The sequence below is a fragment of the Chiloscyllium punctatum genome, unplaced genomic scaffold (genome assembly GCF_047496795.1).
Source record: "Chiloscyllium punctatum isolate Juve2018m unplaced genomic scaffold, sChiPun1.3 scaffold_77, whole genome shotgun sequence".
Lineage (NCBI taxonomy): Eukaryota > Metazoa > Chordata > Chondrichthyes > Orectolobiformes > Hemiscylliidae > Chiloscyllium > Chiloscyllium punctatum.
Genome location: NW_027309811.1, coordinates 99,989 through 112,416, shown reverse-complemented (window position 1 = coordinate 112,416; position 12,428 = coordinate 99,989).

The window sequence follows — 12,428 nt, the reverse complement described above, 5'->3', positions numbered from 1 at the left end:
GGCGGGGCAGAAGGGAAAATCTGTTCCCGTTTATTATAACAGCAATCTGCAGTGCATCTTGCTGAGACAGCTGAGTGCCACAACTGGAGCGAGGGCAGCTGGTTTGATGTTTAATTTTGCTTCACTATCACGCACTTCCCTGGAATGAATTGCTTTCACCAGTTTTATTTCCAATTGTTTGATATCTCCCTGCAGTCTGCGGCTTTCTTCCTCATGGTTAATTGCATGACTAACTGTTGTGTGATCTGCACACTGCTAAATCACGGCCACTATAAGTAAATATGAATCATTGATCTGTATGAGAAAACAGTGGAACACACTGCAGGCATGCTTCGGAGGTTTGCAGGCGAGACCAGTATTGTGGACAGTGAGGAAGATTATCGAAGTTTCAAAAGGATCTTAATCCAATGAGTCGTTGTACTGAAAAATGTAACATGGAGTTCAATCTGGACAAATGGCAGGTATTGCATTTTGGTACAACAAAAAGAGTATGGCTTTGCGTATGTTGGAGAACAGGGAAGCTCGGTGTGCAGGTACATAATTCCTTGTAATTTGCATTCCCAACAGACAAGATGGTTCAAAGGCATTTAACATACTTCCCTTCATTGCTCAGTCCTTTGTGTATAGTAGTTGGGACGTTATGTTGAAGTTTTGCAGGACATTGATGAGGCCTGTTCTGGATTAGTATGTCCAGTTCTGATCGCCCAGTTGTGGGAATGATATTATTCAGCTGTAGGATGTTCACAAAAGGTTTGCACGCTTGTTGCCAGTGGAAGTTTTGAGTTATAATGAAAGGCTGGATAGGTTGAGACTATTTTCAGATTCGAGATTGGGGTGCTGGAAAACCACATCAGGTAAGGCAGCATCCGAGGAGCAGGAGAATATTTTTTTTCACGCAAGTGTCGTTCATCAGGCTCTTCCCCGAAACGTTGATTCTCCTGCTCCTCAAATGCTGCCTGATCTGCTGTGCTTTCCCAGCACAAGATTCTCGACTCTGATCCCTCATCTGAAGTTCTCACTTTCTCCTAGTTGAGACTGTTTTCACTCTAGGTTAGGGGTTTGAACGGCGACCTGACAGAAGTTTATGAATTATTGAGAGACATGTTTAGAGTTAACGATACCGGCCTTTTCCCAGGATGGGGATTTCAAGACTAGAGGGCATATGTTTAAGATGAATGAGAGATTTTTTTCATAAAAAAGACATGTGCCGCAATGTTATAGGGAATGTGTTTTACGTGTGTAATTAACTTGCTGAGGAAGTGATGGATGAGGGTATGTTTGCAACATGTAATGGACAATTAATTCCAAACATGAATGGGAAAGTCGGATTTTTAAAATAAATTTATTCATGCCGAGTACGTTAGTTATTTCCCAGAGGGCATTTAAGAGTCAACCACGGTATTATCCATCTGGAGTCTCCTCGAGGACAGAGCAGATGAATATGTCAGTTTGCTTCCCGAACTGGCATGATTGAATCAGATGGGATTTTTCACACAACTGATTCAGGGCATTACAAGACTCTTCAATTCCAGATGCTTATTGAATTCAAACTCCACCATCTGTCTTGCCAGGACTTGAACTCTTTGTCCCCAAAATATTACCTGGGTTTTGGATTAACAACACAGTAATAAAACTACAAGGGCATTATCACCACTCAGCGGGTACAGGAGGAGGCAGACGGGAATGGGTTAGTTTGGCAGTATGTTCAGCATGGATCGGTTGGACTGACAGGCCTGTTTTCATGTTGTATGACTCTGATTGACGCTATGGAGCAGGCAGCTGGTTGGGATTAAATGCGCATTGACATCATCATCGAACACCTGATGGGATATGTAGTCCTGCTGCAGTCTCCGGAGGTTGTTTTGCTCAGTGATCCCTTCCCACACACGGGACTGGTGAACGGCCTCTCCCTAGTGTTACTGATTAAATGAGATTCCATTTCTATGGTTAATTGAATCGCTTCCAGCAGTTCCCACATTGCCCTGCTTTATCTGTGGTATCAGTGTCCTTTTTACAACCCAGTGTGAACGATCCTTTCAAATTGTGTCCACACAGATACAAATCCTGTTTTCCATGTTGTGAATGTGTTTTCATTCTTCCTTATTCACCCGCAGGGTGTGAGTATCACTGGTCTGGACAACATTTATTCTTTGCCCCTCGTTCGTTGCTGTCTGGCTACACCACAAACCCAGGTGTGATCCCAGCCTCGGGTATCTGTCTGTGGGCAGTCTACACATTCTCTGTGTGATTGCGTTTTTATTTCTCCCTCTGGCCAAAGATGTGCCAGTTACAGGGATCAACAATGGGAATGCAGGCTTTTGGGACAGGGAATGCCGTGGGGTCTTGTGGAATGCGCTTCGGCTGTACCGTGTGGACTGGAAGGGCCGATTAGACTGCTTCCCCACGCGGTGGAGATTCTTGAATTAAGGGTCAGCTCATGTTTTTCTGGTCCTGGAGTCTCCCGTAGGCAGGACTGGGTGAAGATGGTTCAATCCCCTGCATCAGGGACGTGAATGAATGGGATTGCAGGAAATTAAAGTCATGATCTCTGTTCCTGAGGTCAGGCTTGTATTTCATGTTTTATTCGTCGAACGTAAACATCACCGTTTCCGTGTCCCAACCCCCAAGGATGACTAGTTTAAAATATCACCCCAACACCACTTTCTCCTGGTTGACGTCTTGACTGTGGTGAAGAAACTGATACTGAGCTGATGTGAGCAAATGTAGCTGCCACCGCCAGTGTCTGAAACACAGATCCAAACAGAAAAATCACTTTTAAACCCATCACTGCAAAGTTAAGGGCTCAACACGCTCCACTTGTGCCACTCAGCTGTCTTAATAAGATGCGACAGAAATCGCTATGATAGTATCAACGGGGACAACCATTCCCTTGAGCGGGAGCACACTCAACCGAGGAATTTCTTGCGCCTCTTTCCCATCACAGAAGGACAGGACACTCACCTATTGCATCACTGGAGCCAGAGAGTAATCCGCGCTCACATTCCCACCCCCATTTCCGGTTGGGTATTGGTGGCTGTGCCAATGTTCAGCTGAAATGCTCTTGAAGCATACTTTTCAACAATATCCTGTACTGTCCCCCGAGTCTTTGATGTTTTGTCGAAATCGATCAATCTCACCCACATGCAGGCCAGACCTAGTAAGGATAGCAAATTCCATCCCGAAATGACATCATTGGAACATTTTTTTTCAACAATTGTCAATGGATATATAATAGTCATTAGATTCTTCCTTGCTGTACCTGAGCCGGTCCAAATCAACTAACTAAACACGTCGCCCAATTTCTAAGCATCCGTATCCCTCTGCTTCTCACTTACTCATGCATCTGTCCAGGCGCACCTGAAATGAATCTACCATACCTGCCTCTCCTACCTCTGCTGGCAATGCATTCCAGCACCTACCACCCTGTGTGTAAAATACTTTCCATGTCTATCTCCCTTAAAAGTTTCACTTCTCTCATTGAACTCATGACCTCTCATTATTGAATCCCTCATCTTTGGAAAAAGCTTATCTCTATCCACCCTGTCTGTACCCGTCATGATATTGTAGACCTCAATCAGGTCCCCTCAATCTCGTTTTTTCCTCATGAAAGCAGAAGTAATCTACTCAACCTCTCTTCAGAGCTTGCATCTTCCATACCAGGCAACATCTGCATAAACCTTCTCCGCATTCTCTCCTTAACATCCACATAGTTTTGGTAGTTTGGCGACCAGAACTGCATAGAGTATTCGAAACGCGGCCGAAACAAACTCTCGTACAATTTTTGCAGGACTTGCCTGCTCTTATACCCAATGCTCTATCCGGTGAAGGCAAGCGTGCCATATGCCTTCTTGACCACTCTATCCACCTGTGCAGTCACCTTCAGGGTGCAAAGGACCTGAACTCCCAGATCTCTCTTCTCATCAAGTTTACCCAAGGCTCTTCCGTTTACTGTATACTTGGCTCTGGAATTAGACTTCCCCAAATCATTACCTCACATTTACTTGGACGGAAATCCATTTGCCACTTCTCTGCTCAACTCTTCTGTCTATCTGTATTCCTCTTCATTCTTTGACTGTCCTCTATGTTTTCTGGCTACTCCACCAATCTTTGTGTCATCTGCAAATGTAGTGGTGAGATACTGGGCTAGCAACCCCTGGAGATTGGAACATGGCAGTTGTTCATCCCATGCAGAAAGGAACCATGTTTGGATGCTTTTTCCCAGTGAAGTACCACTGTTTCTTGATGTCGATCAATAATTCAAACTTTTTTATAAGGAGTCATGATTTAGAAGTTTACTGACGATACATAGTCGTGTAGTAGACTCTGATGAATAATGTCAGGGACCGCAGGGATGTATCCATCAGGTGGAAAGGCAAAATGGTGAATGGAATTGAATCCAGACCAATGAGTGGTGGTGAATTTGGGGAGTTGTAATAATAACAGTGAGGATTCTGATTGGTGAACAGGAACAAAGAGATCTTGGAATGGGCATTCACAGATCCCTGAAGACATGGACAGGGAGATCATTTGTTCGAGAGGGTTTTGGATATTTTCTATTGTTGACCACAGACTGTGGATGATATTCGATCTTTCGCAACTGCCAGTTTAGGAAACAGCTAAAGGAATGAGCACAAGTCTGGTCCATGCAATAATCTATATTTTTAAACATTGAAAGATGAAAGATAGAGGGCTGAAGTATAAATCTTTGTCCATCAAACTACTTCAGAACTCAATGAATTTACCACTGATTCCTCTCCAAGTCATGCTGGTATGAGCCTTGGACGCTAATTTGCACATGGTGAATGTTCAGTGCATCTTCAAACTTGTTCTTATGGTCGGTACACTTTTTGAGCTTTGAAGGTTCTGTCAACAAAGCCTGGATAACTAACTCCAGCGAATCTTCTATGTGGTGCACTCTGCTTCAATTGTGCCTTAGCAGTTAAGGGAATAAATATTCAGGTGTTGAACAATATACAGTTAAGTGACTGCATTGTCGTGGAGGGTGTCCAGTTCCTTCAGTGGTGTTGAAGCTGCACCCACCTAGGCAAATGGAGAGAGTTCTGTTCAACATCTACTTTGTGCATTGCGGACGATGTAGGCTTCACGGAGACAAGAGTTGAGTTAATAATCAAACAAAGTTGACCCACGGACAGGTTTTTGTCGTCCACTTCTTTATACGGGCGGTCAGGTTCCATTTTTCCAAAATACTAGCTCTCAGGACGACTACACGGAGGAATTCAGTTACATTGAAGCCATTGAATGTCAATCAAACATGATTAGATTCTCATTTGTTAGAGATAACTTTGCTGCATTTGGTCCTTCTGGGGGTCAATCCGATTCTAATCGCTTTCTGATTTCAAGTTTCAATTCCCGTCTGCGCCTGAAATTTCAACCCGTTTCCTTGCCGAAATTTCTCCACTTGTCTTAATAATATGTAAGGATGCTGTCAGGGGCAGCGCAGACTTACTAACATGTTGCTAACTCTGAATACAGTAGAACTTCGTGGAATGATTGGTTAGGCTGGGATTATTCTCCTTCAAACAAAGGAGGAGTCGGGGAAATTTATAATTACATAGTAACAATTATAAATGTTCAATATTCGTGGGATCTTGACAGGGTAGATACGAGCATTTGGCTTGCCCTATGCTCTGAAGAGAGCACCAGAGGACATAATCTCAGAATTAGATATTGCCCATTTAATTCAGAAATGAGGAGTAAGTTCTTTGCTCAGGGGTCTAAGAAACTTTGGCATTTTCCAGTAACCGCTGTTGACACTGTGTGGTTGGGTATTTTCAAACTGTGCCAGATAGTTAATCAGAAAGATGATGAAACTTTGTTGAGCTAAGTGAGCAGAAAGGAATTCAAGATGAAGGAGCATCGCTCAGAAAGCTAGAGCTTCCACGTAAACCTGCTGGACTCTAACATCGTGTTGTGTGATTTTTTACTTAGTTCAACACCGGCATCTCCAAATCAGATCAACCATGAGTTCGTTGAATGGTTGAGCAGACTCCTTGGGCTGAATAGCATACTTCCACTTGGTTTAACATTTCATCTAACGCCTTATTTTATTCATAAATTCAGAATTGTGAAGGGATGGGATGAAGTGACAGGAAAGGTTTATTAAACAGATCAGACAGATTATGAACAAAGCTCATAAACACAGGAAAAAAGAAATGTGCTGTGACCTGGGGGCAACAAATGACACTGGGCCCAGCACAGCTGGCTGTTTACAGAAGCTGTGATTGCTGAAGGAAGTTACTAGATCTTATACAGTTTGCACGCTCTCAGTCAGTGATCACGTTGGATGATGGATCGTTGCATAACTCACACACAGCAGAAATTGGTGAAAGAATGAAAGGTTCGTTTCATTGGAGAAATTTTCTGTGGTTCCAATTCCGAGTGACTGTTTGAAATACTGATCAGATCTTTGTGTGAAGTGTTAGGTTAAAATACTCATGAACAACCCCACTGGATAAACTTGTGCGCCCGATCTCTTGTTATTTTTTTCTCTTTGTTTCGATGTAAATTTATAGAAAGACAAGATGGAATGTAGGGCGGAAAGAAAAATGCGTTCCTTCTCATTACACCAATTTCATCTCCAATTGAATAGAATGACTGCTCTCACTCTTCATTTCGACTTTAATGTGGTGTCGATTATTTGTGAATCTCCCGTGCAGTGAAGGGCAAGAACAAGATTCTCGATCTCGTGTATACCAGAGTGTGAGGTGCAAAGGAAAACTGCTAGATCGGTGCGTAAAGTTAGCAACCAGAATGTGACTCGAACCCGTGAATGTGGAGCACAGCGGTGTCATAACCCACCACCATAATCTCTCGGTCTCCTCTGCACATTTTGTCGTGGGGTGACATGTGACCTCATCAGGTTACATGTGGTGAAAGTCATGGATGAGAAAGTTCCATAGCGGAATCGAATCCAAACCATTGTGTTTCTGCTTTCACTAGAATTATAATAACAGCAAGTTCCAATAAATAGTCATGCTCGTCAGAATGAATAGCTGTCATTAATACAGTCTGAGTCAGAACTGAGTCAGAATGAAACAGGACAAGAATTTTCCGTCATATTTACACCTACATTTGGCACATAATTTATTCAGTCACTTTCTCTTCCACGTGAAGAAGCAGCCATGGTGAGTGAAATAAAGGCAATATTGTTGCTCAATGGCCTTTCTCATATGGCTGAACCTGAATTGGATTAAATCGCAAGAAATGCTGATTTGTTCGTTTCATTTTAATTTTGCTAAAACCTCACAATGTTCATTGTAATAATCAGAAGTGAATTAGATATATCTCATTGGAACGATTAATGTTGTATTCAAATTTGCTCAGCAAATTTATTTCAGCTTAAGGAAAATACTGCTTAAAAAAACAGAGGGTTAAAATGCAAAAGAAAACCCAAAAGTTATGTTGCTCGTTGCTTTGGCAGATTTCACTGATTATTAAATGAACCAAACATCATGGTGTTTGTTCTCACATCCTTAACGCATGTGATGAAAGCAGGAAGTCGATCTCCAAGCAACTGGTCACTTCCTATTCATTATGTAATATCTCCCCTTCACAATAAATAAAAATCCACTCAGTTCCATTTATAATGCTTTAGGTGGAATATTATGCCAAATCTTTCAAAATGCAGAGTTTTGGAACCGAATCTTATTCAGCTGCACACATTAAAGTAATTTCTTTACGTTTAAAGTCAACCCACTTAGACATTGTTTCCCGGCAACTTCCGACCGACTACACCCCACCTCTGCACCTTTACCTAGCTACACGCTGTCTCTCTCCTTGTGAAATTTATTCTTTGTATGTCATCAAATGTGCCTTTCAAAATTTTCAAAAACAGATTCTCGGACTGACAGTGATTCTGTTCTCATCATTTTTTGTCCTTCAAAGGTTTTATCAAAGGTATTGAATGCCTGACATCTAGATGTTTACTGACTTAAAAGTGGGAATGTTCCACCTATTTACTCTGTCCAAACATTTCATAACCTGAAAAAAAACCCATTAAGCCTTCCTTGGTTCAGGGATAACTGTTCTCAATTTTCCAAGAAGACAAGTGAATAAAATCTCATCCTCAGTACACCCCCATCAGCATCTTCTCTAATGGCTTTACACCCCAGTAAACACCGTCATTATTAATTCATCGAATCACAGAATCCTACAGTGCAGAAAGAGCATTTCAGTCAATCGAGCCGGTGTTGACTCTCTGAAGCGCATCTCACCCAGACCTAGCTCCCCTCCCTATTTCCTTATATTTCACCTGAAAAAGGGGAATCCCTCCCCCTTATGATTTCAAATAAACCTGTTGGAGTATAACCTGACGTCCTGTGACTTCTGACCTTATCCCCACGTTACCCATGGCTAATTCACCTAACTTACTTAATTCACTCCCTGGACACGAGCGGGCAATGTAACTTTGCCAATCAACCTAACCCTCGCTCTGAACAGCAGTGCGAATTACTGAGACAATATTCCATCATACTGAGCAAATGGTGTAATGTTTTTTAATGGTTTTATAACCTGTTAAAACTGATCAAAACAAATGAACCCAAATTTAATGTATTGAAACACTACTCTGTCTTTTACAATTTCATTCGTGCTGCGGGAAATGTTTCTGCACTCATATTTGAATGCGTTTATGTTGTTTCTTCCTCAGCTTCCTGCTTCTAGTAAATACTTCAATCCGGAACAAGTCTGTCAAATGCTTTTCATTCCAACACAGTCACAAGGTGAAGTTTGCAGAAGTCACGTGTTTGCCCGTTCACTGACACTGCCTCCCTGAGAGTTGCAGCCCTTTCCCACACTGATTCAGGCAGCATTTCCTTCGTGTGACATGCCCCATCGAGAATGGAAGGACAGGTATCAATACCCGCACTTGGGAATGGAGCGACAGTTTTAAAACGTTTACACTGTCCCGAGCGTAAAATTGAGCCCTGTGATAGGTGGGGACACTAACCATTATACGACCGAGGACAAGAGTGTCAAAGGAGGCCCTTCAACCAAATGTGGCCACACTTGTCAAACACAACTGCCTAATGAACTGAATCCCATTTCAGAATGCTGACCCAACAGCCTTATATGTCTTGGCATCAAAAGTGCACATCTGAATATTTATTCAGTTATAAGGGTTTATGCCGATTTGAAAAATGCAGACAGTGTATTCCAAATTCCAACCAACCACTGGTTGATAAAGCTTTTTCGCATATCTTCTCAAACCTTTCTGTCTTTCTCCTTAAGTCTCTGGCCCCTGCTGATCCATCTTTCCATCAATGGGAAACTCGTTCAGTCAACCCTGTCCACACCCTAACTCAATCATGTCTTGTCTCCATCTCCTTTACACTGCGACAAACACTCCGCTCTGTCCTGTCTGGCTTCACAACTGAAACTCTTCAGCCCAAACAGTATCCCAGTAAATATCTCCTGCATTTTTCTCAGTGTGATCACATCCCTGCTTTTATGTGACTTGCAAAACTGCACACAACAATCTTGCTAGAGCCTAATGAGCATTTGTTTTAAAATATCTGGATTAGTATGAGGGCGCTTCTGGCTAAGCAGAATTTATTACCCATTCCGAATTGCCCAGAGGGCAGTTGAGCCTCAACCATATTGTTATGAGTCTGAAGTCACATGCAGCCGAGACCAAGTAAGGATTGCAAATTCCATCCCGAAATGACATCAGTGGAACAGATTTTTTTTCAACAATTGTCAATGGATCTATAGTTGTCATTAGATTCTTCCTTGCAGATATTTTTTGAATCTAAATTTGACAATCATGACATAGTGTGATTCAAGCCCGAGTACCCAGACTATGACCTCGGTCTCTAGATTATCAGTCCTATGAAATTACCACAAGACCAACACAGAAAACCACAAAAGCTGATCTTTTCCAACAAAACGTCTTTTCACCGAAACTGCCCTGGGTATTTTCCATGAGCCTGAAGCTCCAATTGTCTCTAGCCTTTGTCAGTAAAAACTGCTACATGGGGATTGATTTCACAACCGCGGTATCCAAATGGATCGATTTGTTTGAAGGTCCCGATGATGGGATTGGGGCACGTTCACCCAACAACAGTAACCGCAGCAGCAGCACAGACAGAACAGTATGAATGTGAAAGAGAGTGATAGATTGGGCATTGCCTCAGAGAAATGGGGGGAGGGACGGAAAGGAGGTTTAATGATCGTGGGAAGGACCGGAATCTCTGACAACGGGTGTGTTTGAATCCTGATATATGAAACGCAGAGATGTGAGAGAGTGGAATATTAAGGTAAAACAATTAATTTCTTAGCATGTGTCACAAAACGGACAATGGAGAGAATACTAAGTGCCATGATTTGGGTTCAAATCGAGGTTGCTGTGGTCACAATGAAAAATACCGACAACCACGATCACAGGAACCACAGAACAGGATGCTTGCAAGCAGCAATAAGTATACTAGCAGAGGAAATATTCGGAAGAACAGCAAATGCACAATATCAGTACTCAGTGAGCAGTGACAGATATGTGGGAACTGAGAATGAGCTGAATCTTTCAGATCCATGTCCTCAGAGGCTGTGGAGATCCCTTGAATGAGAATGTTGAAAGATGAGATTGATTTCGACAAAACATCAAAGACTCGGGGGGACAGTACAGGATATTGTTGAAATATATGCTTCAAGAGCATTTTAGCTTAACATCGGCACAGTCGCCCAGATCCAACCGGGAATGGGGATGGGAATGTGTGCGCGGAGTTACTCACTGGCTCCAGTGAAGCAACAGGTGAGCGTCCTGTCCTTTTGTGATGGTATAGTGGCGCAAGAAATTCCTCGGTTGAGTGTGCTCCTGCTCAAAGGAAAGGTTTTCCCCGCTTATACTATCATAGCGATTTCCGGCGCATCTTTCTAAGACAGCTGAGTGGCACAAGTGGAGCGTGTTGGCCCCTTAACTTTGCAATGGTGGGTTTAAAAGATGATTTTGCTGTTTGGATCTGTGTTTACGACACTGGCGGTGGCAGCTACATTTGCTCGTATCAGCTCAGTATCAGTTTCTTCCACACAGTCAAGACTTCAACCTGGTGAAGGTGGTGTTGGGATGATATTTTAAACTTGTCATCTTTGGGGATTGGGACACGGAAACGGCGATGTTTACGTTCGGCGAATAAAACATGAAATATAAGCCTGACCTCAGGAACAGAGATAATAACTTTAATTTCCTGCAATCCAATTCATTCATATCCCTGATGCAGGGGAGTCTACAATCTTCACCCAGTCCTGCCTACGAGATACTCAGGACCAGAAAAACATGAGCTGACCCTTAATTCAAGAATCTCCACCGCCTGGGGAAGCAGTCTAATCGTCCCTTCCAGTCCACACAGTACATCCGAAGCGCATCCCACCAGACCCCACGGTATTCACTGTCCCATAAGCCTGCATTTCCCATTGTTGATCCCTGTAACTGGCACATCTTATGTCAGAGGGAGAATTAAAATCGCAAACACACAGACAATGTGTGGACTGCCCACAAACAAACACCCGAGGCTGGGATCACACCCGGGTTTGTGGTGTAGCCAGACAGGAACGAACGAGGAGCGAAGAATAAATGTTGTCTTGACCAGTGATACTCACACCCTGTGGGTGAATGAGGAAGAATGAAAACACATTCACAACATGGAAAACAGGATTTGTATCTGTGTGGACACAATTTGAAAGGATCGTTCACCCTGTGTAGAAAAAGGGACACAGATACCACAGAGAAAGCAGGCAATGTAGGAACTGCTGGAAGGGATTCAATTAAACACAGAAATGGAAACTCATTTAATCAGGAAGACTGGAGCGAGACCGTTCACCAGTCCCGTGTGTGGGAAGGGATCACTGAGCAAAACAACCTCCGGAGACTCCAGCAGGATTACATATCCCATCAGGAGATCGATTATGCTATCAATGCGCATTTAATCCCAACCAGCTGCCTGCTCCATAGCGTCAATCAGAGTCATACAACATGAAAACAGGCCTGTCAGTCCAACCGATCCATACTGAACATACTGCCAAACTAACCCATTCCAGTCTGGCCCCTCCTGTACCCGCTGAGTGGTGATAATGCCCTTGTAGTTTTATTACTGTGTTGTTAATCCAAAACCCAGGTAATATTTTGGGGACAAAGAGTTCAGGTCCTGGCATGACAAATGGTGGAGTTTGGATTCAATAAGCACCTGGAATTGAAGAGTCTCGTGATGCCCTGAATCAGTTGTGTGGAAAATCCCATCTGATTCACTCATGTCAGTTCGGGAAGCAAACTGCCATATTCATCTGCTCTGTCCCAGAGGAGACTCCAGATGGATAATACCGTGGTTGACTTTGAAATGCCCTCTGGGAAATAACTGACGTACTCGGCATGAATAAATTTATTTTCAAGATCCCACTTTCCCATTCATGTTTGGAAT